This window comes from Rhamphochromis longiceps, linkage group LG16, assembly GCF_057381845.1.
Source record: "Rhamphochromis longiceps isolate RC_006_pf linkage group LG16, R_longiceps_female_GT1.1, whole genome shotgun sequence".
In the NCBI taxonomy this organism is placed as follows: domain Eukaryota; kingdom Metazoa; phylum Chordata; class Actinopteri; order Cichliformes; family Cichlidae; genus Rhamphochromis; species Rhamphochromis longiceps.
In genome coordinates this window covers 5,047,437-5,074,219 of record NC_140572.1, presented here as the reverse complement: position 1 = coordinate 5,074,219, position 26,783 = coordinate 5,047,437, and the positions used below count along the sequence as shown (strand labels likewise).

The 26,783-nt window shown below is 39.0% G+C and overlaps 1 long non-coding RNA gene across 1 annotated transcript; it reads right to left on the bottom strand.

Moving 5' to 3' along the window:
* Window positions 1–9,180: 9,180 nt before the first annotated feature.
* LOC146650445 (uncharacterized) lies at window positions 9,181–13,773 on the bottom strand. The gene is made up of 3 exons (XR_014907900.1): window positions 13,034–13,773; window positions 11,156–11,241; window positions 9,181–10,227 (listed from the first exon to the last, which is right to left on the bottom strand). It is a non-coding gene; the product is annotated as an uncharacterized LOC146650445 (long non-coding RNA).
* Window positions 13,774–26,783: the final 13,010 nt, after the last annotated feature.

The window sequence follows — 26,783 nt, the reverse complement described above, 5'->3', positions numbered from 1 at the left end:
AAGCCATAAACATGTGTATCCGAGTCTTCTATCAAAAGTTACAGCTATTTCTATGAAGTTGTACAAAAACGCTTTCTTTCGCCAAGACAGTGCGTTTCTCACTGTTACATGCATTTTGAATGGGGAACTCGACCGAAACAAAGTATAGGTTTTCATTATGTGAATAACTTGGAAATCTTAGCTCAAACAGCTGCAAAACCTGTTTTCCCAGCACGGAGACCTTGAGTTCTATAAGATAAAGCCATAAACATGTGTATCCGAGTCTTCTATCAAAAGTTACAGCTATTTATATGAAGTTGTACAAAAACGCTTTCTTTCGCCAAGACAGTGCGTTTCTCACTGTTACATGCATTTGAATGGGGAACTCGACCGAAACAAAGTATAAGTTTTCATTATGTGAATAACTTGGAAATCTTAGCTCAAACAGCTGCAAAACCTGTTTTCCCAGCACGGAGACCTTAAGTTCTATAAGATAAAGCCATAAACATGTGTATCCGAGTCTTCTATCAAAAGTTACAGCTATTTCTATGAAGTTGTACAAAAACGCTTTCTTTCGCCAAGACAGTGCGTTTCTCACTGTTACATGCATTTTGAATGGGGAACTCGACCGAAACAAAGTATAGGTTTTCATTATGTGAATAACTTGGAAATCTTAGCTCAAACAGCTGCAAAACCTGTTTTCCCAGCACGGAGACCTTGAGTTCTATAATATAAGGCCATAAACATGTGTATCTGAGTCTTCTATCAAAAGTTACAGCTATTTCTATGAAGTTGTACAAAAACGCTTTCTTTCGCCAAGACAGTGCGTTTCTCACTGTTACATGCATTTTGAATGGGGAACCCGACCGAAACAAAGTATAGGTTTTCATTATGTGAATAACTTGGAAATCTTAGCTCAAACAGCTGCAAAACCTGTTTTCCCAGCACGGAGACCTTGAGTTCTATAAGATAAAGCCATAAACATGTGTATCCGAGTCTTCTATCAAAAGTTACAGCTATTTATATGAAGTTGTACAAAATAGCTTTCTTTCGCCAAGACAGTGCGTTTCTCACTGTTACATGCATTTGAATGGGGAACTCGACCGAAACAAAGTATAGGTTTTCATTATGTGAATAACTTGGAAATCTTAGCTCAAACAGCTGCAAAACCTGTTTTCCCAGCACGGAGACCTTGAGTTCTATAAGATAAAGCCATAAACATGTGTATCCGAGTCTTCTATCAAAAGTTACAGCTATTTATATGAAGTTGTACAAAAACGCTTTCTTTCGCCAAGACAGTGCGTTTCTCACTGTTACATGCATTTGAATGGGGAACTCGACCGAAACAAAGTATAAGTTTTCATTATGTGAATAACTTGGAAATCTTAGCTCAAACAGCTGCAAAACCTGTTTTCCCAGCACGGAGACCTTGAGTTCTATAAGATAAAGCCATAAACATGTGTATCCGAGTCTTCTATCAAAAGTTACAGCTATTTCTATGAAGTTGTACAAAAACGCTTTCTTTCGCCAAGACAGTGCGTTTCTCACTGTTACATGCATTTTGAATGGGGAACTCGACCGAAACAAAGTATAGGTTTTCATTATGTGAATAACTTGGAAATCTTAGCTCAAACAGCTGCAAAACCTGTTTTCCCAGCACGGAGACCTTGAGTTCTATAAGATAAAGCCATAAACATGTGTATCCGAGTCTTCTATCAAAAGTTACAGCTATTTATATGAAGTTGTACAAAAACGCTTTCTTTCGCCAAGACAGTGCGTTTCTCACTGTTACATGCATTTGAATGGGGAACTCGACCGAAACAAAGTATAAGTTTTCATTATGTGAATAACTTGGAAATCTTAGCTCAAACAGCTGCAAAACCTGTTTTCCCAGCACGGAGACCTTAAGTTCTATAAGATAAAGCCATAAACATGTGTATCCGAGTCTTCTATCAAAAGTTACAGCTATTTCTATGAAGTTGTACAAAAACGCTTTCTTTCGCCAAGACAGTGCGTTTCTCACTGTTACATGCATTTTGAATGGGGAACTCGACCGAAACAAAGTATAGGTTTTCATTATGTGAATAACTTGGAAATCTTAGCTCAAACAGCTGCAAAACCTGTTTTCCCAGCACGGAGACCTTGAGTTCTATAATATAAGGCCATAAACATGTGTATCTGAGTCTTCTATCAAAAGTTACAGCTATTTCTATGAAGTTGTACAAAAACGCTTTCTTTCGCCAAGACAGTGCGTTTCTCACTGTTACATGCATTTTGAATGGGGAACCCGACCGAAACAAAGTATAGGTTTTCATTATGTGAATAACTTGGAAATCTTAGCTCAAACAGCTGCAAAACCTGTTTTCCCAGCACGGAGACCTTGAGTTCTATAAGATAAAGCCATAAACATGTGTATCCGAGTCTTCTATCAAAAGTTACAGCTATTTATATGAAGTTGTACAAAAACGCTTTCTTTCGCCAAGACAGTGCGTTTCTCACTGTTACATGCATTTGAATGGGGAACTCGACCGAAACAAAGTATAGGTTTTCATTATGTGAATAACTTGGAAATCTTAGCTCAAACAGCTGCAAAACCTGTTTTCCCAGCACGGAGACCTTGAGTTCTATAAGATAAAGCCATAAACATGTGTATCCGAGTCTTCTATCAAAAGTTACAGCTATTTCTATGAAGTTGTACAAAAACGCTTTCTTTCGCCAAGACAGTGCGTTTCTCACTGTTACATGCATTTTGAATGGGGAACTCGACCGAAACAAAGTATAGGTTTTCATTATGTGAATAACTTGGAAATCTTAGCTCAAACAGCTGCAAAACCTGTTTTCCCAGCACGGAGACCTTGAGTTCTATAAGATAAAGCCATAAACATGTGTATCCGAGTCTTCTATCAAAAGTTACAGCTATTTATATGAAGTTGTACAAAAACGCTTTCTTTCGCCAAGACAGTGCGTTTCTCACTGTTACATGCATTTGAATGGGGAACTCGACCGAAACAAAGTATAAGTTTTCATTATGTGAATAACTTGGAAATCTTAGCTCAAACAGCTGCAAAACCTGTTTTCCCAGCACGGAGACCTTAAGTTCTATAAGATAAAGCCATAAACATGTGTATCCGAGTCTTCTATCAAAAGTTACAGCTATTTCTATGAAGTTGTACAAAAACGCTTTCTTTCGCCAAGACAGTGCGTTTCTCACTGTTACATGCATTTTGAATGGGGAACTCGACCGAAACAAAGTATAGGTTTTCATTATGTGAATAACTTGGAAATCTTAGCTCAAACAGCTGCAAAACCTGTTTTCCCAGCACGGAGACCTTGAGTTCTATAATATAAGGCCATAAACATGTGTATCTGAGTCTTCTATCAAAAGTTACAGCTATTTCTATGAAGTTGTACAAAAACGCTTTCTTTCGCCAAGACAGTGCGTTTCTCACTGTTACATGCATTTTGAATGGGGAACCCGACCGAAACAAAGTATAGGTTTTCATTATGTGAATAACTTGGAAATCTTAGCTCAAACAGCTGCAAAACCTGTTTTCCCAGCACGGAGACCTTGAGTTCTATAAGATAAAGCCATAAACATGTGTATCCGAGTCTTCTATCAAAAGTTACAGCTATTTATATGAAGTTGTACAAAAACGCTTTCTTTCGCCAAGACAGTGCGTTTCTCACTGTTACATGCATTTGAATGGGGAACTCGACCGAAACAAAGTATAAGTTTTCATTATGTGAATAACTTGGAAATCTTAGCTCAAACAGCTGCAAAACCTGTTTTCCCAGCACGGAGACCTTGAGTTCTATAAGATAAAGCCATAAACATGTGTATCCGAGTCTTCTATCAAAAGTTACAGCTATTTCTATGAAGTTGTACAAAAACGCTTTCTTTCGCCAAGACAGTGCGTTTCTCACTGTTACATGCATTTTGAATGGGGAACTCGACCGAAACAAAGTATAGGTTTTCATTATGTGAATAACTTGGAAATCTTAGCTCAAACAGCTGCAAAACCTGTTTTCCCAGCACGGAGACCTTGAGTTCTATAAGATAAAGCCATAAACATGTGTATCCGAGTCTTCTATCAAAAGTTACAGCTATTTATATGAAGTTGTACAAAAACGCTTTCTTTCGCCAAGACAGTGCGTTTCTCACTGTTACATGCATTTGAATGGGGAACTCGACCGAAACAAAGTATAAGTTTTCATTATGTGAATAACTTGGAAATCTTAGCTCAAACAGCTGCAAAACCTGTTTTCCCAGCACGGAGACCTTAAGTTCTATAAGATAAAGCCATAAACATGTGTATCCGAGTCTTCTATCAAAAGTTACAGCTATTTCTATGAAGTTGTACAAAAACGCTTTCTTTCGCCAAGACAGTGCGTTTCTCACTGTTACATGCATTTTGAATGGGGAACTCGACCGAAACAAAGTATAGGTTTTCATTATGTGAATAACTTGGAAATCTTAGCTCAAACAGCTGCAAAACCTGTTTTCCCAGCACGGAGACCTTGAGTTCTATAATATAAGGCCATAAACATGTGTATCTGAGTCTTCTATCAAAAGTTACAGCTATTTCTATGAAGTTGTACAAAAACGCTTTCTTTCGCCAAGACAGTGCGTTTCTCACTGTTACATGCATTTTGAATGGGGAACCCGACCGAAACAAAGTATAGGTTTTCATTATGTGAATAACTTGGAAATCTTAGCTCAAACAGCTGCAAAACCTGTTTTCCCAGCACGGAGACCTTGAGTTCTATAAGATAAAGCCATAAACATGTGTATCCGAGTCTTCTATCAAAAGTTACAGCTATTTATATGAAGTTGTACAAAAACGCTTTCTTTCGCCAAGACAGTGCGTTTCTCACTGTTACATGCATTTGAATGGGGAACTCGACCGAAACAAAGTATAGGTTTTCATTATGTGAATAACTTGGAAATCTTAGCTCAAACAGCTGCAAAACCTGTTTTCCCAGCACGGAGACCTTGAGTTCTATAAGATAAAGCCATAAACATGTGTATCCGAGTCTTCTATCAAAAGTTACAGCTATTTCTATGAAGTTGTACAAAAACGCTTTCTTTCGCCAAGACAGTGCGTTTCTCACTGTTACATGCATTTTGAATGGGGAACTCGACCGAAACAAAGTATAGGTTTTCATTATGTGAATAACTTGGAAATCTTAGCTCAAACAGCTGCAAAACCTGTTTTCCCAGCACGGAGACCTTGAGTTCTATAAGATAAAGCCATAAACATGTGTATCCGAGTCTTCTATCAAAAGTTACAGCTATTTATATGAAGTTGTACAAAAACGCTTTCTTTCGCCAAGACAGTGCGTTTCTCACTGTTACATGCATTTGAATGGGGAACTCGACCGAAACAAAGTATAAGTTTTCATTATGTGAATAACTTGGAAATCTTAGCTCAAACAGCTGCAAAACCTGTTTTCCCAGCACGGAGACCTTAAGTTCTATAAGATAAAGCCATAAACATGTGTATCCGAGTCTTCTATCAAAAGTTACAGCTATTTCTATGAAGTTGTACAAAAACGCTTTCTTTCGCCAAGACAGTGCGTTTCTCACTGTTACATGCATTTTGAATGGGGAACTCGACCGAAACAAAGTATAGGTTTTCATTATGTGAATAACTTGGAAATCTTAGCTCAAACAGCTGCAAAACCTGTTTTCCCAGCACGGAGACCTTGAGTTCTATAATATAAGGCCATAAACATGTGTATCTGAGTCTTCTATCAAAAGTTACAGCTATTTCTATGAAGTTGTACAAAAACGCTTTCTTTCGCCAAGACAGTGCGTTTCTCACTGTTACATGCATTTTGAATGGGGAACCCGACCGAAACAAAGTATAGGTTTTCATTATGTGAATAACTTGGAAATCTTAGCTCAAACAGCTGCAAAACCTGTTTTCCCAGCACGGAGACCTTGAGTTCTATAAGATAAAGCCATAAACATGTGTATCCGAGTCTTCTATCAAAAGTTACAGCTATTTATATGAAGTTGTACAAAAACGCTTTCTTTCGCCAAGACAGTGCGTTTCTCACTGTTACATGCATTTGAATGGGGAACTCGACCGAAACAAAGTATAAGTTTTCATTATGTGAATAACTTGGAAATCTTAGCTCAAACAGCTGCAAAACCTGTTTTCCCAGCACGGAGACCTTGAGTTCTATAAGATAAAGCCATAAACATGTGTATCCGAGTCTTCTATCAAAAGTTACAGCTATTTCTATGAAGTTGTACAAAAACGCTTTCTTTCGCCAAGACAGTGCGTTTCTCACTGTTACATGCATTTTGAATGGGGAACTCGACCGAAACAAAGTATAGGTTTTCATTATGTGAATAACTTGGAAATCTTAGCTCAAACAGCTGCAAAACCTGTTTTCCCAGCACGGAGACCTTGAGTTCTATAAGATAAAGCCATAAACATGTGTATCCGAGTCTTCTATCAAAAGTTACAGCTATTTATATGAAGTTGTACAAAATAGCTTTCTTTCGCCAAGACAGTGCGTTTCTCACTGTTACATGCATTTGAATGGGGAACTCGACCGAAACAAAGTATAGGTTTTCATTATGTGAATAACTTGGAAATCTTAGCTCAAACAGCTGCAAAACCTGTTTTCCCAGCACGGAGACCTTGAGTTCTATAAGATAAAGCCATAAACATGTGTATCCGAGTCTTCTATCAAAAGTTACAGCTATTTATATGAAGTTGTACAAAAACGCTTTCTTTCGCCAAGACAGTGCGTTTCTCACTGTTACATGCATTTGAATGGGGAACGCGACTGAAACAAAGTATAAGTTTTCATTATGTGAATAACTTGGAAATCTTAGCTCAAACAGCTGCAAAACCTGTTTTCCCAGCACGGAGACCTTGAGTTCTATAATATAAGGCCATAAACATGTTTGTCTGAGTCTTCTATCAAAAGTTACAGCTATTTCTATGAAGTTGTACAAAAACGCTTTCTTTCGCCAAGACAGTGCGTTTCTCACTGTTACATGCATTTGAATGGGGAACTCGACCGAAACAAAGTATAGGTTTTCATTATGTGAATAACTTGGAAATCTTAGGTCAAACAGCTGCAAAACCTGTTTTCCCAGCACGGAGACCTTGAGTTCTATAATATAAGGCCATAAACATGTTTGTCTGAGTCTTCTATCAAAAGTTACAGCTATTTCTATGAAGTTGTACAAAAACGCTTTCTTTCGCCAAGACAGTGCGTTTCTCACTGTTACATGCATTTTGAATGGGGAACCCGACCGAAACAAAGTATAGGTTTTCATTATGTGAATAACTTGGAAATCTTAGCTCAAACAGCTGCAAAACCTGTTTTCCCAGCACGGAGACCTTGAGTTCTATAAGATAAAGCCATAAACATGTGTATCCGAGTCTTCTATCAAAAGTTACAGCTATTTATATGAAGTTGTACAAAAACGCTTTCTTTCGCCAAGACAGTGCGTTTCTCACTGTTACATGCATTTGAATGGGGAACTCGACCGAAACAAAGTACAAGTTTTCATTATGTGAATAACTTGGAAATCTTAGCTCAAACAGCTGCAAAACCTGTTTTCCCAGCACGGAGACCTTGAGTTCTATAAGATAAAGCCATAAACATGTGTATCCGAGTCTTCTATCAAAAGTTACAGCTATTTCTATGAAGTTGTACAAAAACGCTTTTGAAGGAAATTGCCATCCCGGGTTTCCTCCGTGGCGTGAGCGATAAGCAGAGTTTTGTCCTTTCCTTCTAAGATTCCTAATTATTTAAAGTAACACTCAGGTATGCCATTCAGCGTGTTAGTACGAGCTCGGGAGCAGCTTGGGAGAACAAGAAAACAGAGACTGCTTTAGGTTGCCTTCCCAATCGACTCAAAGGTTTATTTGATACACAGCAGTTTATATAGATGAAAAAAAAGGTTCGTGTGTCAGCTTTCCCAGTTCAAACCAGTACAGACCAAATAAGGAAACGTCTTCCTGCCTTGTGAGCAAAGAAGTATCCTGTGTGTAGTTTATCAGTTCAGCTACAATTTATGATCATCCCAGCAAAATACACTCCTAGACATAGAATACAGAGTTCTTTCATTAGTGAATTCTGAAACAAACCACCTGGCCTTTAACGAGCCTTTTTCTAAGAGATAAGGAAGGGAGGATGGGAGTAAGGAAGTGGTCTCATCTCTGTGGTGTTTTCGACCTTCTGGTACCAGCTTGTGAGTCTTACACATTAATTCTTGGGTCAGAGAGAAAGAGAAAAACAACTAGTAGATGGACCTTATTGAGTAACAGTTTTCCTGTATAAAACAATCTTCTGTAAATGCTAAACGTGGTATCAAAATATCATAACAGTTCTCCCCTTTTATCATGAAATGATAACATAGTATAAAGACAGAATGTAATAACATAATATAAAGATAAATCATAAATGTGAAACAAATCATAAATGTAACTAGTCCTTTGAGGAAGCTTAATATCAAAAATTCCGAGAGCGTATACATGGTATCACACAACAGACAATAATCATCAAAAACATGCTGCAACGGTTACAAAGGCTACAATTAGTTCCTTCCATCTCCCAAACGTGTCCTGTAGCCACTTATGTAGCCACTGACCGTGACCTGCATTGGCAATTAGTTCTATCTGCAATGCTTCAAGTTTATTCATAGCTTGTGTGAATGAACCGTTAGGGGCGGTGTTATTGGGAATGAAAGTACAGCATACATCAACGGTTACTAGACCACAGGTACCGGTCCAATTAACAGGTAAAGCTAATCTAAGAGTATTATTGCACATCCAATAAGCATGTGGGATTGGTCTGGTCAGGCGCGTGACCATGTGTGATTTAACTAACTCCCCCCAGTCAGTATCATTTAAGACACCGTCTGGGGGAACAATGATCGAGTCTCTGCTCGAACTTGAACTGTGTGTGTGTTCCTCCAGATATGATAAAACTTCAGCCACAGAGACAGCTAGCCATGTCTCATTACAGCGTGCACCTGGGGAGTCAGAGAAGAATGTATAGTTATCCTTTGTATAATCTATGTGTGTGTCTGGGCCAGTTAACTTTAGTCTGCGCAGACATATCATACTAGTATTAAAATGGAGAGGGATCTGTCCTAAGGGCAGTGAGGGTTTTAACCTATTCTTGGGGCGTTTCATTGGGGCGCAGGTCCCTGCGGTGTCATCAATAATTCACCTAATGGAGTCTCAGGGTTAGTTGGTGTGTGTGTGTGTCTAAGTAGGCAGTCGAGAGGGCTCAGAGTCAACTGTAAAGCGTCTTTAAGGAGAGCATTATCTCCGCCGATTTCCTCTAGTCCCTCAGCGAGGGGGAAACCGGATATGGGGTATCCTACTATTACCTGTTCTGGATTAGCCTTTGAACAGACATAACAGTTACTGTTTCCTAAATCACGAGCGGCTGTTCTGGCATTTTCATACCAGGCGTTAGCTCCTGCTCTAGAGGGTGCATAAAATGGTTCATTAGTGGCGTCTATGTTGCTATTTACTGATTTTAGGGAACGTGAGGAGTGCATTAAGTAGGTGTCTTGCAAAATAGAGCATGAGGTATAGTCAGCAAAATATGACCTGCAGAAATGTGAACATGGTTGCAGTTTACAATACAAAATAGCAAAGAGAAATCCTAAGGTTAATGCGATAGATATGATAAATAACCTAAATATATAAGAAAGACAGTTCTTCAGTCGTCTCCTGGCCTGGTCCCAGGTTCGAGAGACATTGAATAAGCGTCGTATGATGACAATGGGCATTTCATTTTCTCCATTATCAGGATGGAATGAGTCTGGCTTTATCAGGTTAGACATCATGTGGTACTTTTGGCTTTCTGTTCCTGCTGGATGTTTGAGTACCTTGTTGTTGTTCTTTCAGACGTTGTGTGTTAATCAGTGATTGCGTGTGTGTATGTAACTTTTGGATCCGGGCGCTGGCTCGCCTGAGATGTCATCTACCCGTGTGTGTTTATTTGCTCTAGTTCCGGGCGCTGGCTCGCCGGAGATGTCGTCTGCTTGATCCGACGCCTGAGATGGTCCGATTGGGCTGGTCTTAACCCTGCTGGCATGAATCCACTGAGGTTGTCCGTCCGTAAGGATGCTGGTTCTTCGTCACTGCCAGTACAGTCTGGGGCTGGAACACGCGCGGCCTCCCAGAGTGTCCTTGGTTTTAGTGGCTTCTCCAACATGCGTCTCCTTGTCTCCACTGGTGGAACTGTGGAGGGGAAAGGCTGAGAGAGACAAACTTTCTGATAGTTATTATTCAGTTTTTCTACCAGGTTGTGAACATCAGTGGACAATGCAATATACATCACCTTCTACTAGCGGTGCCCCTCTGGAAGCTGACCATGGTGTTGGAAATAGTCTTATTTCAAATGGAAATAATTTGGTTACTGCAGATTGAGTCATTCTAATCTCACACAGGACTTGAGGAAGTAATTTGACCCAGGTCATTAAAGTTTTAGCACACTTTTGAATTACTTCTAATGTGAATGAAGATCCTCTATCACTGTTAATCTGGTGAGGTATTCCGAATCTGGGTATTATTTCATTGCTCAACTTTTGACAGACTACTTCTGCAGTTTCTTTTGATGTTGGATAAGCTTCTACTCATTTACTAAATTGATCCACTATTACCAGTAAGTACTTGATGCTTCCTTGCGCTGGCATATGTGTGAAATCAATTTGTAATGTATGAAATGGAAAATCTGGTTGTGGTAAATGCTGATGTTTTGCTTTTGAGCTACCTACATTAGTTCGCACACATGTTAGACAGGTTGCTAATATGCTTTTACTGCATGTGATGTTTTCTCAATTACAAATCTTAATTTTATTGCCCCTATTACCCCTCTTTGTCCGACATAACTCACACAGTGAAAATGTTGGGCAAGGACTGGCACCAGGGAATATGGGAGGGCAATCAAACCCTTAAGATTTTGTATAAGCCATCTCTGTCTTCTAAGGTACAGTCATTATTCTCACAATAGGTGTAATCACATGCAGAGGCTTGCTCTTCTATGAATTTTAAATCAACATTTGTGTCTAAATAGTCTGGGAGTGTAACAAGTGGCAGCTGTAGGGGCACAGATAATACTTCCTGCGGAGGTGGGAGCTGTGATGCAGCTGCAGCTTTGGCTGTCACGTCTGCTAGAGCATTACCTGTTGCTTCGTCTGTGTCAGCTGTACTGTGTCCTTTCGTTTTTACAACTGCAACGGCCGATGGTAGCTGTATAGCCTGAAAAAGTCTTTGAACAAAATCAGAATTTAGCAATTTATTTTCCATCAGCAGATCTAAATCCTCTCTGTCTCCACAATGTGCCAAAGTCATGCACAACGCCAAATGTATAGCGGCTGTCTGTGTAAATTGTCACACGCTTATCCAAATGTAGCTCACAGGCGCGTATTAAAGCCATGAGCTCTGCTTTTTGTGCTGAGTGAAATGGTAATGAGTGAGCCTCTAGTATGATGTCAGGCACTGTTACCACTGAATAGCCACAAAGAAATGAGTTGTCATTCGGCCTTGAACAGGACCCGTCCACATAAACCGTGGCTGAGTCTGGGATAGGTGTCTGCTCTAAATCTGGACGTGGTGCTGTCGATTCCTGTATACGTGTCATGCAGTCATGATCGTCAAGCCTGTCTGAGCCATCCTGTCGGTCAGAAGAACACAGCATAGGATCAATAAATGTGCTGGCGAATTGGGTGTGCTGCTCGCTTTTATAGTGAGATTTGCATATGTTGTTTAGTTATGTTTGCTACAATGGTCGTGACCTGGTGATTGGTGTGTAGAATAGTGTCATGTGAGAGTGTGAGCTTCTCGCAGTCCCTTATCATGATAGAGCAAGCTGCTACTGCCCTCAGGCAGGCCGGCATTCCTGAACAATTCAGGCAGCACCTTTGAGTGGCGGAGGTCAGCACTCCCTGTAATGCATTGAAAGAGGCAGTCATTTCTGTGGACCACAGTATTCGAGGAGGCTTGTCTTTTTTTTACAACAGTCACGCAGAATGTGGTCATGAAAAGAACAGTCTGGTATCCACTGTCTGCAATAGTTCACCATGCCCAGGAAGGACAACATTTCCTTCTGTGTAGTGGGACGAGGGACAGAGGTCACAGCTTTGACCCTGTCTGCAGTCATGGAACGTTTTCCGTGAGACAGTGTGAATCCCAAATATTGAACATAAGTCTGACAGTACTGCATTTTCTTTGCAGATGCTTTGTGGCCAGTCTTTTGGAGGTGCTGGAGAAGCATGTGTGTAGCAGTTTGACACAGTTTTTCACTTTCAGCACAGAGGAGGAGGTCATCCACATGTGGATCAGGGTGCAGCCCTGGAGGAGTGAAGCACCATTGAGAAAGCAGCAGAGCTGTCTATCATGCCTTGGGGCAAACGAGTCCAAGTGTACTGCTGATTTCTATGTGTGAATGCAAATAACGGCTGTGTGTCTTACTGAGAAAAAGGAGCGGAGCATAAATCCACCACGGTAAAATGTGTATGCAATGCATGTCAATATGCTGTGAACATCTGAAACGAGAGGTGGCAGAGGAATGTTGACTGCATTAATTTGCCTTAAGTCTTGTATGAAACGCCATACGCCAGGTTTGTTAGGCTTTGGCACAGGATTGACAGGAGTATTATATGGAGATACTGTAGGCTTTATTACTCCTGTAGTCTCTAAATCTCCTATCATGACATCTAGGGCTGCGGCTTTTTCGGCAGAAATGGGATGTTGCTTGACATATACTGGCTTGTTGTGTTTTAATAGGTGTACGTGATAAAGTGTACAGTCAATAAATCCTATATCATTCTCACTTTTAGACCACAATGTCATATTCTGGTATTCAGCTGGCAATGTAACTGCAGAAATAGTACAGTGGATAGGTTAGGTTAGATCTATGTGACGACATGGTGTAGTTATGTCATAACCTATGTCTGAGTTATGTGACAAAATCACTGTTTGACCTTCACTTATGTGAGCAGTTATCATGTTGTTGAAAAGTGTGAGAGAAACAAAAGTGTGGCTCCCAGTCATGGGATTACCTGTTAGTGGCGTCTGTACACGTTTTTTTGGCACAGTGTGTGACATAGAGTACCGGACAAAAAGGATGTTGAGTTCATTCTCTGCTGAGGGTCCAGCTGACACAGAGGATGTTCCTTCTCCATCATGTCGGTACATAGGGCAGAGAAAACATAAGCTGTTATCAGTGTCAGCAAACATTTCACACTTTGTGTTAAATTAAATACACAAATTCATTTTTGCTTTGGGTGTCTGCGGCTGCTGGAAAACTGAGCTAAATTTGCACCTCTAGCTTGTCCAACAGTGCATAAAGCGTTTTATGAATACTAGGATAGATTCATCAGGCTTCTGTTTACACATAGTTATTGCATTTAAGTCAATTTTGTCTCTGGACATTGTTAGCAGGAATTTCTTTAGATTCTTAAAGAAATTGGTGATTTTGTCATTATTTACCCACAAAAACTCTGCAGTTGTGGATGCTTTATCATGCTTTGGGTCTAATTCACCCATCTCTCTTATGAGTTGTGACTCGGTTACTCCAGGAATGCATTGCATGCAAGACTAGCTTTTCCCGCAGTAGATTTATTTTCTATGCTGGAGCCTGCACTAGTTTTATTTGATGTAAAAGTATCTACGCCTGGTTCCGGTCCTTTTGTCCATAGCGGTAACATTTGATGTATCACGTCGCGGCATTCTATCATATTTTCTACAGGACTTTTTAAGCAGACTACTTTTCTTATCACAAATGATATTCAACATTTCTACTGACCTGGTTTCTGGCGATAATCGTTCGGGATAAGGCTCCGAAAAGAGATTAGAATGCATTGAACTTATAGTCCGTAAGTTGTAAACAAAGTCAGTCACATAAGCACTTCCGCATGTTCTGGATACGTGATCATGGACGTCTTCACCGATTCGCGGACGTAGGTTACACGTAACTGGAAATGGGAGTCGTACTGAGCTGTTGTTTGAGACTTTAAATTTAATTTTTTTTTGGTTTTACAGGTAATTTTGATTTTTTTATCGGACCTGTCTGTGGTCTTTGAATAATTCTGACCCATGTTCAGTGATTTCCAGAGGGGTTTACACGCTAGGAGGATTTATGTTAGTATTTTCGCTGCGGCACAGCTGAGGTCACTTTAAATTTATTGCTAGCAATTTTTTGTTTGTGTGAGCAACTCTCACTTAGCGAGCAACTTCTCGCTTAACGAGCAACTTCTCGTAAAACAACAGGCAACTTCCTGTGTCTTTCTGCTTTTAATTTACTGCTTTTAACCCTTGTATGGTAATCGGGTCTGTGAGACCCGTTTTCAGTTTTCTTTCGTTTTTTTTTTTTTTTTTTAACAAAATTAAATTTAATTATTTACTAGCTTTCTGTGAGTGAGCAACTTCTCACTTTTTAACGTACGTTTCAAGATAACAGGCAACTTCCTGTGTCACTCTTTGGTGAGCAACTTCTCACTTAACGAGAAGTATTTAAGACAACAGGCAACTTCCTGTGTCACTTTTTCTGAGTGAGCAACTTCTCACTTTTTAACGTACGTTTAATTAAACAATTAATTATTATTATTATTTTTTTTTTTAAACAAAATTAAAATATTCAAGACAACAGGCAACTTCCTGTGTCCACCAACACCACACAAGGGTTAATTTACTTTATTCGGGGACTGAGGAAGTCAGTCAGTGTATCTCTCTGGATCACTAAGTGAAACTTCGTCAGCATATCCCGTTTTTTTATGGATCGATCACTGAGAGAGGTATAATAGGTCTCTATATAAATATGAAAGACGCATATTTACCTTCTGTCAGTCATCCCACTTCTGACACCAAAATTGAAGGAAATTGCCATCCCGGGTTTCCTCCGTGGCGTGAGCGATAAGCAGAGTTTTGTCCTTTCCTTCTAAGATTCCTAATTATTTAAAGTAACACTCAGGTATGCCATTCAGCGTGTTAGTACGAGCTCGGGAGCAGCTTGGGAGAACAAGAAAACAGAGACTGCTTTAGGTTGCCTTCCCAATCGACTCAAAGGTTTATTTGATACACAGCAGTTTATATAGATGAAAAAAAAGGTTCGTGTGTCAGCTTTCCCAGTTCAAACCAGTACAGACCAAATAAGGAAACGTCTTCCTGCCTTGTGAGCAAAGAAGTATCCTGTGTGTAGTTTATCAGTTCAGCTACAATTTATGATCATCCCAGCAAAATACACTCCTAGACATAGAATACAGAGTTCTTTCATTAGTGAATTCTGAAACAAACCACCTGGCCTTTAACGAGCCTTTTTCTAAGAGATAAGGAAGGGAGGATGGGAGTAAGGAAGTGGTCTCATCTCTGTGGTGTTTTCGACCTTCTGGTACCAGCTTGTGAGTCTTACACATTAATTCTTGGGTCAGAGAGAAAGAGAAAAACAACTAGTAGATGGACCTTATTGAGTAACAGTTTTCCTGTATAAAACAATCTTCTGTAAATGCTAAACGTGGTATCAAAATATCATAACAGCTTTCTTTCGCCAAGACAGTGCGTTTCTCACTGTTACATGCATTTGAATGGGGAACTCGACCGAAACAAAGTATAAGTTTTCATTATGTGAATAACTTGGAAATCTTAGCTCAAACAGCTGCAAAACCTGTTTTCCCAGCACGGAGACCTTGAGTTCTATAAGATAAAGCCATAAACATGTGTATCCGAGTCTTCTATCAAAAGTTACAGCTATTTATATGAAGTTGTACAAAATAGCTTTCTTTCGCCAAGACAGTGCGTTTCTCACTGTTACATGCATTTGAATGGGGAACTCGACCGAAACAAAGTATAGGTTTTCATTATGTGAATAACTTGGAAATCTTAGCTCAAACAGCTGCAAAACCTGTTTTCCCAGCACGGAGACCTTGAGTTCTATAAGATAAAGCCATAAACATGTGTATCCGAGTCTTCTATCAAAAGTTACAGCTATTTATATGAAGTTGTACAAAAACGCTTTCTTTCGCCAAGACAGTGCGTTTCTCACTGTTACATGCATTTGAATGGGGAACTCGACCGAAACGAAGTATAAGTTTTCATTATGTGAATAACTTGGAAATCTTAGCTCAAACAGCTGCAAAACCTGTTTTCCCAGCACGGAGACCTTGAGTTCTATAATATAAGGCCATAAACATGTTTGTCTGAGTCTTCTATCAAAAGTTACAGCTATTTCTATGAAGTTGTACAAAAACGCTTTCTTTCGCCAAGACAGTGCGTTTCTCACTGTTACATGCATTTGAATGGGGAACTCGACCGAAACAAAGTATAGGTTTTCATTATGTGAATAACTTGGAAATCTTAGGTCAAACAGCTGCAAAACCTGTTTTCCCAGCACGGAGACCTTGAGTTCTATAATATAAGGCCATAAACATGTTTGTCTGAGTCTTCTATCAAAAGTTACAGCTATTTCTATGAAGTTGTACAAAAACGCTTTCTTTCGCCAAGACAGTGCGTTTCTCACTGTTACATGCATTTTGAATGGGGAACCCGACCGAAACAAAATATAGGTTTTCATTATGTGAATAACTTGGAAATCTTAGCTCAAACAGCTGCAAAACCTGTTTTCCCAGCACGGAGACCTTGAGTTCTATAAGATAAAGCCATAAACATGTGTATCCGAGTCTTCTATCAAAAGTTACAGCTATTTATATGAAGTTGTACAAAAACGCTTTCTTTCGCCAAGACAGTGCGTTTCTCACTGTTACATGCATTTGAATGGGGAACTCGACCGAAACAAAGTATAAGTTTTCATTATGTGAATAACTTGGAAATCTTAGCTCAAACAGCTGCAAAACCTGTTTTCCCAGCACGGAGACCTTGAGTTCTATAAGATAAAGCCATAAACATGTGTATCCGAGTCTTCTATCAAAAGTTACAGCTATTTCTATGAAGTTGTACAAAAACGCTTTCTTTCGCCAAGACAGTGCGTTTCTCACTGTTACATGCATTTGAATGGGGAACTCGACCGAAACAAAGTACAAGTTTTCATTATGTGAATAACTTGGAAATCTTAGCTCAAACAGCTGCAAAACCTGTTTTCCCAGCACGGAGACCTTGAGTTCTATAAGATAAAGCCATAAACATGTGTATCCGAGTCTTCTATCAAAAGTTACAGCTATTTCTATGAAGTTGTACAAAAACGCTTTCTTTCGCCAAGACAGTGCGTTTCTCACTGTTACATGCATTTGAATGGGGAACTCGACCGAAACAAAGTATAAGTTTTCATTATGTGAATAACTTGGAAATCTTAGCTCAAACAGCTGCAAAACCTGTTTTCCCAGCACGGAGACCTTGAGTTCTATAATATAAGGCCATAAACATGTTTGTCTGAGTCTTCTATCAAAAGTTACAGCTATTTCTATGAAGTTGTACAAAAACGCTTTCTTTCGCCAAGACAGTGCGTTTCTCACTGTTACATGCATTTGAATGGGGAACTCGACCGAAACAAAGTATAGGTTTTCATTATGTGAATAACTTGGAAATCTTAGCTCAAACAGCTGCAAAACCTGTTTTCCCAGCACGGAGACCTTGAGTTCTATAATATAAGGCCATAAACATGTTTGTCTGAGTCTTCTATCAAAAGTTACAGCTATTTCTATGAAGTTGTACAAAAACGCTTTCTTTCGCCAAGACAGTGCGTTTCTCACTGTTACATGCATTTTGAATGGGGAACTCGACCGAAACAAAGTATAGGTTTTCATTATGTGAATAACTTGGAAATCTTAGCTCAAACAGCTGCAAAACCTGTTTTCCCAGCACGGAGACCTTGAGTTCTATAAGATAAAGCCATAAACATGTGTATCCGAGTCTTCTATCAAAAGTTACAGCTATTTCTATGAAGTTGTACAAAAACGCTTTCTTTCGCCAAGACAGTGCGTTTCTCACTGTTACATGCATTTGAATGGGGAACTCGACCGAAACAAAGTACAAGTTTTCATTATGTGAATAACTTGGAAATCTTAGCTCAAACAGCTGCAAAACCTGTTTTCCCAGCACGGAGACCTTGAGTTCTATAAGATAAAGCCATAAACATGTGTATCCGAGTCTTCTATCAAAAGTTACAGCTATTTATATGAAGTTGTACAAAAACGCTTTCTTTCGCCAAGACAGTGCGTTTCTCACTGTTACATGCATTTGAATGGGGAACTCGACCGAAACAAAGTATAAGTTTTCATTATGTGAATAACTTGGAAATCTTAGCTCAAACAGCTGCAAAACCTGTTTTCCCAGCACGGAGACCTTGAGTTCTATAAGATAAAGCCATAAACGTGTATCCGAGTCTTCTATCAAAAGTTACAGCTATTTCTATGAAGTTGTACAAAAACGCTTTCTTTCGCCAAGACAGTGCGTTTCTCACTGTTACATGCATTTTGAATGGGGAACTCGACCGAAACAAAGTATAGGTTTTCATTATGTGAATAACTTGGAAATCTTAGCTCAAACAGCTGCAAAACCTGTTTTCCCAGCACGGAGACCTTGAGTTCTATAAGATAAAGCCATAAACATGTGTATCCGAGTCTTCTATCAAAAGTTACAGCTATTTATATGAAGTTGTACAAAAACGCTTTCTTTCGCCAAGACAGTGCGTTTCTCACTGTTACATGCATTTGAATGGGGAACTCGACCGAAACAAAGTATAACTTTTCATTATGTGAATAACTTGGAAATCTTAGCTCAAACAGCTGCAAAACCTGTTTTCCCAGCACGGAGACCTTGAGTTCTATAATATAAGGCCATAAACATGTTTGTCTGAGTCTTCTATCAAAAGTTACAGCTATTTCTATGAAGTTGTACAAAAACGCTTTCTTTCGCCAAGACAGTGCGTTTCTCACTGTTACATGCATTTGAATGGGGAACTCGACCGAAACAAAGTATAGGTTTTCATTATGTGAATAACTTGGAAATCTTAGGTCAAACAGCTGCAAAACCTGTTTTCCCAGCACGGAGACCTTGAGTTCTATAATATAAGGCCATAAACATGTTTGTCTGAGTCTTCTATCAAAAGTTACAGCTATTTATATGAAGTTGTACAAAAACGCTTTCTTTCGCCAAGACAGTGCGTTTCTCACTGTTACATGCATTTGAATGGGGAACTCGACCGAAACAAAGTACAAGTTTTCATTATGTGAATAACTTGGAAATCTTAGCTCAAACAGCTGCAAAACCTGTTTTCCCAGCACGGAGACCTTGAGTTCTATAATATAAGGCCATAAACATGTTTGTCTGAGTCTTCTATCAAAAGTTACAGCTATTTCTATGAAGTTGTACAAAAACGCTTTCTTTCGCCAAGACAGTGCGTTTCTCACTGTTACATGCATTTGAATGGGGAACTCGACCGAAACAAAGTATAGGTTTTCATTATGTGAATAACTTGGAAATCTTAGCTCAAACAGCTGCAAAACCTGTTTTCCCAGCACGGAGACCTTGAGTTCTATAATATAAGGCCATAAACATGTTTGTCTGAGTCTTCTATCAAAAGTTACAGCTATTTCTATGAAGTTGTACAAAAACGCTTTCTTTCGCCAAGACAGTGCGTTTCTCACTGTTACATGCATTTTGAATGGGGAACCCGACCGAAACAAAGTATAGGTTTTCATTATGTGAATAACTTGGAAATCTTAGCTCAAACAGCTGCAAAACCTGTTTTCCCAGCACGGAGACCTTGAGTTCAATAAGATAAAGCCATAAACATGTGTATCCGAGTCTTCTATCAAAAGTTACAGCTATTTCTATGAAGTTGTACAAAAACGCTTTCTTTCGCCAAGACAGTGCGTTTCTCACTGTTACATGCATTTGAATGGGGAACTCGACCGAAACAAAGTATAAGTTTTCATTATGTGAATAACTTGGAAATCTTAGCTCAAACAGCTGCAAAACCTGTTTTCCCAGCACGGAGACCTTGAGTTCTATAAGATAAAGCCATAAACGTGTATCCGAGTCTTCTATCAAAAGTTACAGCTATTTCTATGAAGTTGTACAAAAACGCTTTCTTTCGCCAAGACAGTGCGTTTCTCACTGTTACATGCATTTGAATGGGGAACTCGACCGAAACAAAGTATAGGTTTTCATTATGTGAATAACTTGGAAATCTTAGCTCAAACAGCTGCAAAACCTGTTTTCCCAGCACGGAGACCTTGAGTTCTATAATATAAGGCCATAAACATGTTTGTCTGAGTCTTCTATCAAAAGTTACAGCTATTTCTATGAAGTTGTACAAAAACGCTTTCTTTCGCCAAGACAGTGCGTTTCTCACTGTTACATGCATTTTGAATGGGGAACCCGACCGAAACAAAGTATAGGTTTTCATTATGTGAATAACTTGGAAATCTTAGCTCAAACAGCTGCAAAACCTGTTTTCCCAGCACGGAGACCTTGAGTTCTATAAGATAAAGCCATAAACATGTGTATCCGAGTCTTCTATCAAAAGTTACAGCTATTTCTATGAAGTTGTACAAAAACGCTTTCTTTCGCCAAGACAGTGCGTTTCTCACTGTTACATGCATTTGAATGGGGAACTCGACCGAAACAAAGTATAAGTTTTCATTATGTGAATAACTTGGAAATCTTAGCTCAAACAGCTGCAAAACCTGTTTTCCCAGCACGGAGACCTTGAGTTCTATAAGATAAAGCCATAAACGTGTATCCGAGTCTTCTATCAAAAGTTACAGCTATTTCTATGAAGTTGTACAAAAACGCTTTCTTTCGCCAAGACAGTGCGTTTCTCACTGTTACATGCATTTTGAATGGGGAACTCGACCGAAACAAAGTATAGGTTTTCATTATGTGAATAACTTGGAAATCTTAGCTCAAACAGCTGCAAAACCTGTTTTCCCAGCACGGAGACCTTGAGTTCTATAAGATAAAGCCATAAACATGTGTATCCGAGTCTTCTATCAAAAGTTACAGCTATTTATATGAAGTTGTACAAAAACGCTTTCTTTCGCCAAGACAGTGCGTTTCTCACTGTTACATGCATTTGAATGGGGAACTCGACCGAAACAAAGTATAACTTTTCATTATGTGAATAACTTGGAAATCTTAGCTCAAACAGCTGCAAAACCTGTTTTCCCAGCACGGAGACCTTGAGTTCTATAATATAAGGCCATAAACATGTTTGTCTGAGTCTTCTATCAAAAGTTACAGCTATTTCTATGAAGTTGTACAAAAACGCTTTCTTTCGCCAAGACAGTGCGTTTCTCACTGTTACATGCATTTGAATGGGGAACTCGACCGAAACAAAGTATAGGTTTTCATTATGTGAATAACTTGGAAATCTTAGGTCAAACAGCTGCAAAACCTGTTTTCCCAGCACGGAGACCTTGAGTTCTATAATATAAGGCCATAAACATGTTTGTCTGAGTCTTCTATCAAAAGTTACAGCTATTTATATGAAGTTGTACAAAAACGCTTTCTTTCGCCAAGACAGTGCGTTTCTCACTGTTACATGCATTTGAATGGGGAACTCGACCGAAACAAAGTACAAGTTTTCATTATGTGAATAACTTGGAAATCTTAGCTCAAACAGCTGCAAAACCTGTTTTCCCAGCACGGAGACCTTGAGTTCTATAATATAAGGCCATAAACATGTTTGTCTGAGTCTTCTATCAAAAGTTACAGCTATTTCTATGAAGTTGTACAAAAACGCTTTCTTTCGCCAAGACAGTGCGTTTCTCACTGTTACATGCATTTGAATGGGGAACTCGACCGAAACAAAGTATAGGTTTTCATTATGTGAATAACTTGGAAATCTTAGCTCAAACAGCTGCAAAACCTGTTTTCCCAGCACGGAGACCTTGAGTTCTATAATATAAGGCCATAAACATGTTTGTCTGAGTCTTCTATCAAAAGTTACAGCTATTTCTATGAAGTTGTACAAAAACGCTTTCTTTCGCCAAGACAGTGCGTTTCTCACTGTTACATGCATTTTGAATGGGGAACCCGACCGAAACAAAGTATAGGTTTTCATTATGTGAATAACTTGGAAATCTTAGCTCAAACAGCTGCAAAACCTGTTTTCCCAGCACGGAGACCTTGAGTTCTATAAGATAAAGCCATAAACATGTGTATCCGAGTCTTCTATCAAAAGTTACAGCTATTTCTATGAAGTTGTACAAAAACGCTTTCTTTCGCCAAGACAGTGCGTTTCTCACTGTTACATGCATTTGAATGGGGAACTCGACCGAAACAAAGTACAAGTTTTCATTATGTGAATAACTTGGAAATCTTAGCTCAAACAGCTGCAAAACCTGTTTTCCCAGCACGGAGACCTTGAGTTCAATAAGATAAAGCCATAAACATGTGTATCCGAGTCTTCTATCAAAAGTTACAGCTATTTATATGAAGTTGTACAAAAACGCTTTCTTTCGCCAAGACAGTGCGTTTCTCACTGTTACATGCATTTGAATGGGGAACTCGACCGAAACAAAGTATAACTTTTCATTATGTGAATAACTTGGAAATCTTAGCTCAAACAGCTGCAAAACCTGTTTTCCCAGCACGGAGACCTTGAGTTCTATAAGATAAAGCCATAAACGTGTATCCGAGTCTTCTATCAAAAGTTACAGCTATTTCTATGAAGTTGTACAAAAACGCTTTCTTTCGCCAAGACAGTGCGTTTCTCACTGTTACATGCATTTGAATGGGGAACTCGACCGAAACAAAGTATAGGTTTTCATTATGTGAATAACTTGGAAATCTTAGCTCAAACAGCTGCAAAACCTGTTTTCCCAGCACGGAGACCTTGAGTTCTATAAGATAAAGCCATAAACGTGTATCCGAGTCTTCTATCAAAAGTTACAGCTATTTCTATGAAGTTGTACAAAAACGCTTTCTTTCGCCAAGACAGTGCGTTTCTCACTGTTACATGCATTTGAATGGGGAACTCGACCGAAACAAAGTATAGGTTTTCATTATGTGAATAACTTGGAAATCTTAGCTCAAACAGCTGCAAAACCTGTTTTCCCAGCACGGAGACCTTGAGTTCTATAAGATAAAGCCATAAACATGTGTATCCGAGTCTTCTATCAAAAGTTACAGCTATTTATATGAAGTTGTACAAAAACGCTTTCTTTCGCCAAGACAGTGCGTTTCTCACTGTTACATGCATTTGAATGGGGAACTCGACCGAAACAAAGTATAAGTTTTCATTATGTGAATAACTTGGAAATCTTAGCTCAAACAGCTGCAAAACCTGTTTTCCCAGCACGGAGACCTTGAGTTCTATAAGATAAAGCCATAAACGTGTATCCGAGTCTTCTATCAAAAGTTACAGCTATTTCTATGAAGTTGTACAAAAACGCTTTCTTTCGCCAAGACAGTGCGTTTCTCACTGTTACATGCATTTTGAATGGGGAACTCGACCGAAACAAAGTATAGGTTTTCATTATGTGAATAACTTGGAAATCTTAGCTCAAACAGCTGCAAAACCTGTTTTCCCAGCACGGAGACCTTGAGTTCTATAAGATAAAGCCATAAACATGTGTATCCGAGTCTTCTATCAAAAGTTACAGCTATTTCTATGAAGTTGTACAAAAACGCTTTCTTTCGCCAAGACAGTGCGTTTCTCACTGTTACATGCATTTGAATGGGGAACTCGACCGAAACAAAGTATAAGTTTTCATTATGTGAATAACTTGGAAATCTTAGCTCAAACAGCTGCAAAACCTGTTTTCCCAGCACGGAGACCTTGAGTTCTATAAGATAAAGCCATAAACATGTGTATCCGAGTCTTCTATCAAAAGTTACAGCTATTTATATGAAGTTGTACAAAAACGCTTTCTTTCGCCAAGACAGTGCGTTTCTCACTGTTACATGCATTTTGAATGGGGAACTCGACCGAAACAATGTATAAGTTTTCATTATGTGAATAACTTGGAAATCTTAGCTCAAACAGCTGCAAAACCTGTTTTCCCAGCACGGAGACCTTGAGTTCTATAAGATAAAGCCATAAACATGTGTATCCGAGTCTTCTATCAAAAGTTACAGCTATTTCTATGAAGTTGTACAAAAACGCTTTCTTTCGCCAAGACAGTGCGTTTCTCACTGTTACATGCATTTTGAATGGGGAACCCGACCGAAACAAAATATAGGTTTTCATTATGTGAATAACTTGGAAATCTTAGCTCAAACAGCTGCAAAACCTGTTTTCCCAGCACGGAGACCTTGAGTTCTATAAGATAAAGCCATAAACATGTGTATCCGAGTCTTCTATCAAAAGTTACAGCTATTTATATGAAGTTGTACAAAAACGCTTTCTTTCGCCAAGACAGTGCGTTTCTCACTGTTACATGCATTTGAATGGGGAACTCGACCGAAACAAAGTATAAGTTTTCATTATGTGAATAACTTGGAAATCTTAGCTCAAACAGCTGCAAAACCTGTTTTCCCAGCACGGAGACCTTGAGTTCTATAAGATAAAGCCATAAACATGTGTATCCGAGTCTTCTATCAAAAGTTACAGCTATTTCTATGAAGTTGTACAAAAACGCTTTCTTTCGCCAAGACAGTGCGTTTCTCACTGTTACATGCATTTGAATGGGGAACTCGACCGAAACAAAGTACAAGTTTTCATTATGTGAATAACTTGGAAATCTTAGCTCAAACAGCTGCAAAACCTGTTTTCCCAGCACGGAGACCTTGAGTTCTATAAGATAAAGCCATAAACATGTGTATCCGAGTCTTCTATCAAAAGTTACAGCTATTTCTATGAAGTTGTACAAAAACGCTTTCTTTCGCCAAGACAGTGCGTTTCTCACTGTTACATGCATTTGAATGGGGAACTCGACCGAAACAAAGTATAAGTTTTCATTATGTGAATAACTTGGAAATCTTAGCTCAAACAGCTGCAAAACCTGTTTTCCCAGCACGGAGACCTTGAGTTCTATAATATAAGGCCATAAACATGTTTGTCTGAGTCTTCTATCAAAAGTTACAGCTATTTCTATGAAGTTGTACAAAAACGCTTTCTTTCGCCAAGACAGTGCGTTTCTCACTGTTACATGCATTTGAATGGGGAACTCGACCGAAACAAAGTATAGGTTTTCATTATGTGAATAACTTGGAAATCTTAGCTCAAACAGCTGCAAAACCTGTTTTCCCAGCACGGAGACCTTGAGTTCTATAATATAAGGCCATAAACATGTTTGTCTGAGTCTTCTATCAAAAGTTACAGCTATTTCTATGAAGTTGTACAAAAACGCTTTCTTTCGCCAAGACAGTGCGTTTCTCACTGTTACATGCATTTTGAATGGGGAACCCGACCGAAACAAAGTATAGGTTTTCATTATGTGAATAACTTGGAAATCTTAGCTCAAACAGCTGCAAAACCTGTTTTCCCAGCACGGAGACCTTGAGTTCTATAAGATAAAGCCATAAACATGTGTATCCGAGTCTTCTATCAAAAGTTACAGCTATTTCTATGAAGTTGTACAAAAACGCTTTCTTTCGCCAAGACAGTGCGTTTCTCACTGTTACATGCATTTGAATGGGGAACTCGACCGAAACAAAGTACAAGTTTTCATTATGTGAATAACTTGGAAATCTTAGCTCAAACAGCTGCAAAACCTGTTTTCCCAGCACGGAGACCTTGAGTTCTATAAGATAAAGCCATAAACATGTGTATCCGAGTCTTCTATCAAAAGTTACAGCTATTTATATGAAGTTGTACAAAAACGCTTTCTTTCGCCAAGACAGTGCGTTTCTCACTGTTACATGCATTTGAATGGGGAACTCGACCGAAACAAAGTATAGGTTTTCATTATGTGAATAACTTGGAAATCTTAGGTCAAACAGCTGCAAAACCTGTTTTCCCAGCACGGAGACCTTGAGTTCTATAATATAAGGCCATAAACATGTTTGTCTGAGTCTTCTATCAAAAGTTACAGCTATTTCTATGAAGTTGTACAAAAACGCTTTCTTTCGCCAAGACAGTGCGTTTCTCACTGTTACATGCATTTTGAATGGGGAACCCGACCGAAACAAAGTATAGGTTTTCATTATGTGAATAACTTGGAAATCTTAGCTCAAACAGCTGCAAAACCTGTTTTCCCAGCACGGAGACCTTGAGTTCTATAAGATAAAGCCATAAACATGTGTATCCGAGTCTTCTATCAAAAGTTACAGCTATTTATATGAAGTTGTACAAAAACGCTTTCTTTCGCCAAGACAGTGCGTTTCTCACTGTTACATGCATTTGAATGGGGAACTCGACCGAAACAAAGTATAGGTTTTCATTATGTGAATAACTTGGAAATCTTAGCTCAAACAGCTGCAAAACCTGTTTTCCCAGCACGGAGACCTTGAGTTCTATAAGATAAAGCCATAAACATGTGTATCCGAGTCTTCTATCAAAAGTTACAGCTATTTCTATGAAGTTGTACAAAAACGCTTTCTTTCGCCAAGACAGTGCGTTTCTCACTGTTACATGCATTTGAATGGGGAACTCGACCGAAACAAAGTATAAGTTTTCATTATGTGAATAACTTGGAAATCTTAGCTCAAACAGCTGCAAAACCTGTTTTCCCAGCACGGAGACCTTGAGTTCTATAAGATAAAGCCATAAACATGTGTATCCGAGTCTTCTATCAAAAGTTACAGCTATTTATATGAAGTTGTACAAAATAGCTTTCTTTCGCCAAGACAGTGCGTTTCTCACTGTTACATGCATTTGAATGGGGAACTCGACCGAAACAAAGTATAGGTTTTCATTATGTGAATAACTTGGAAATCTTAGCTCAAACAGCTGCAAAACCTGTTTTCCCA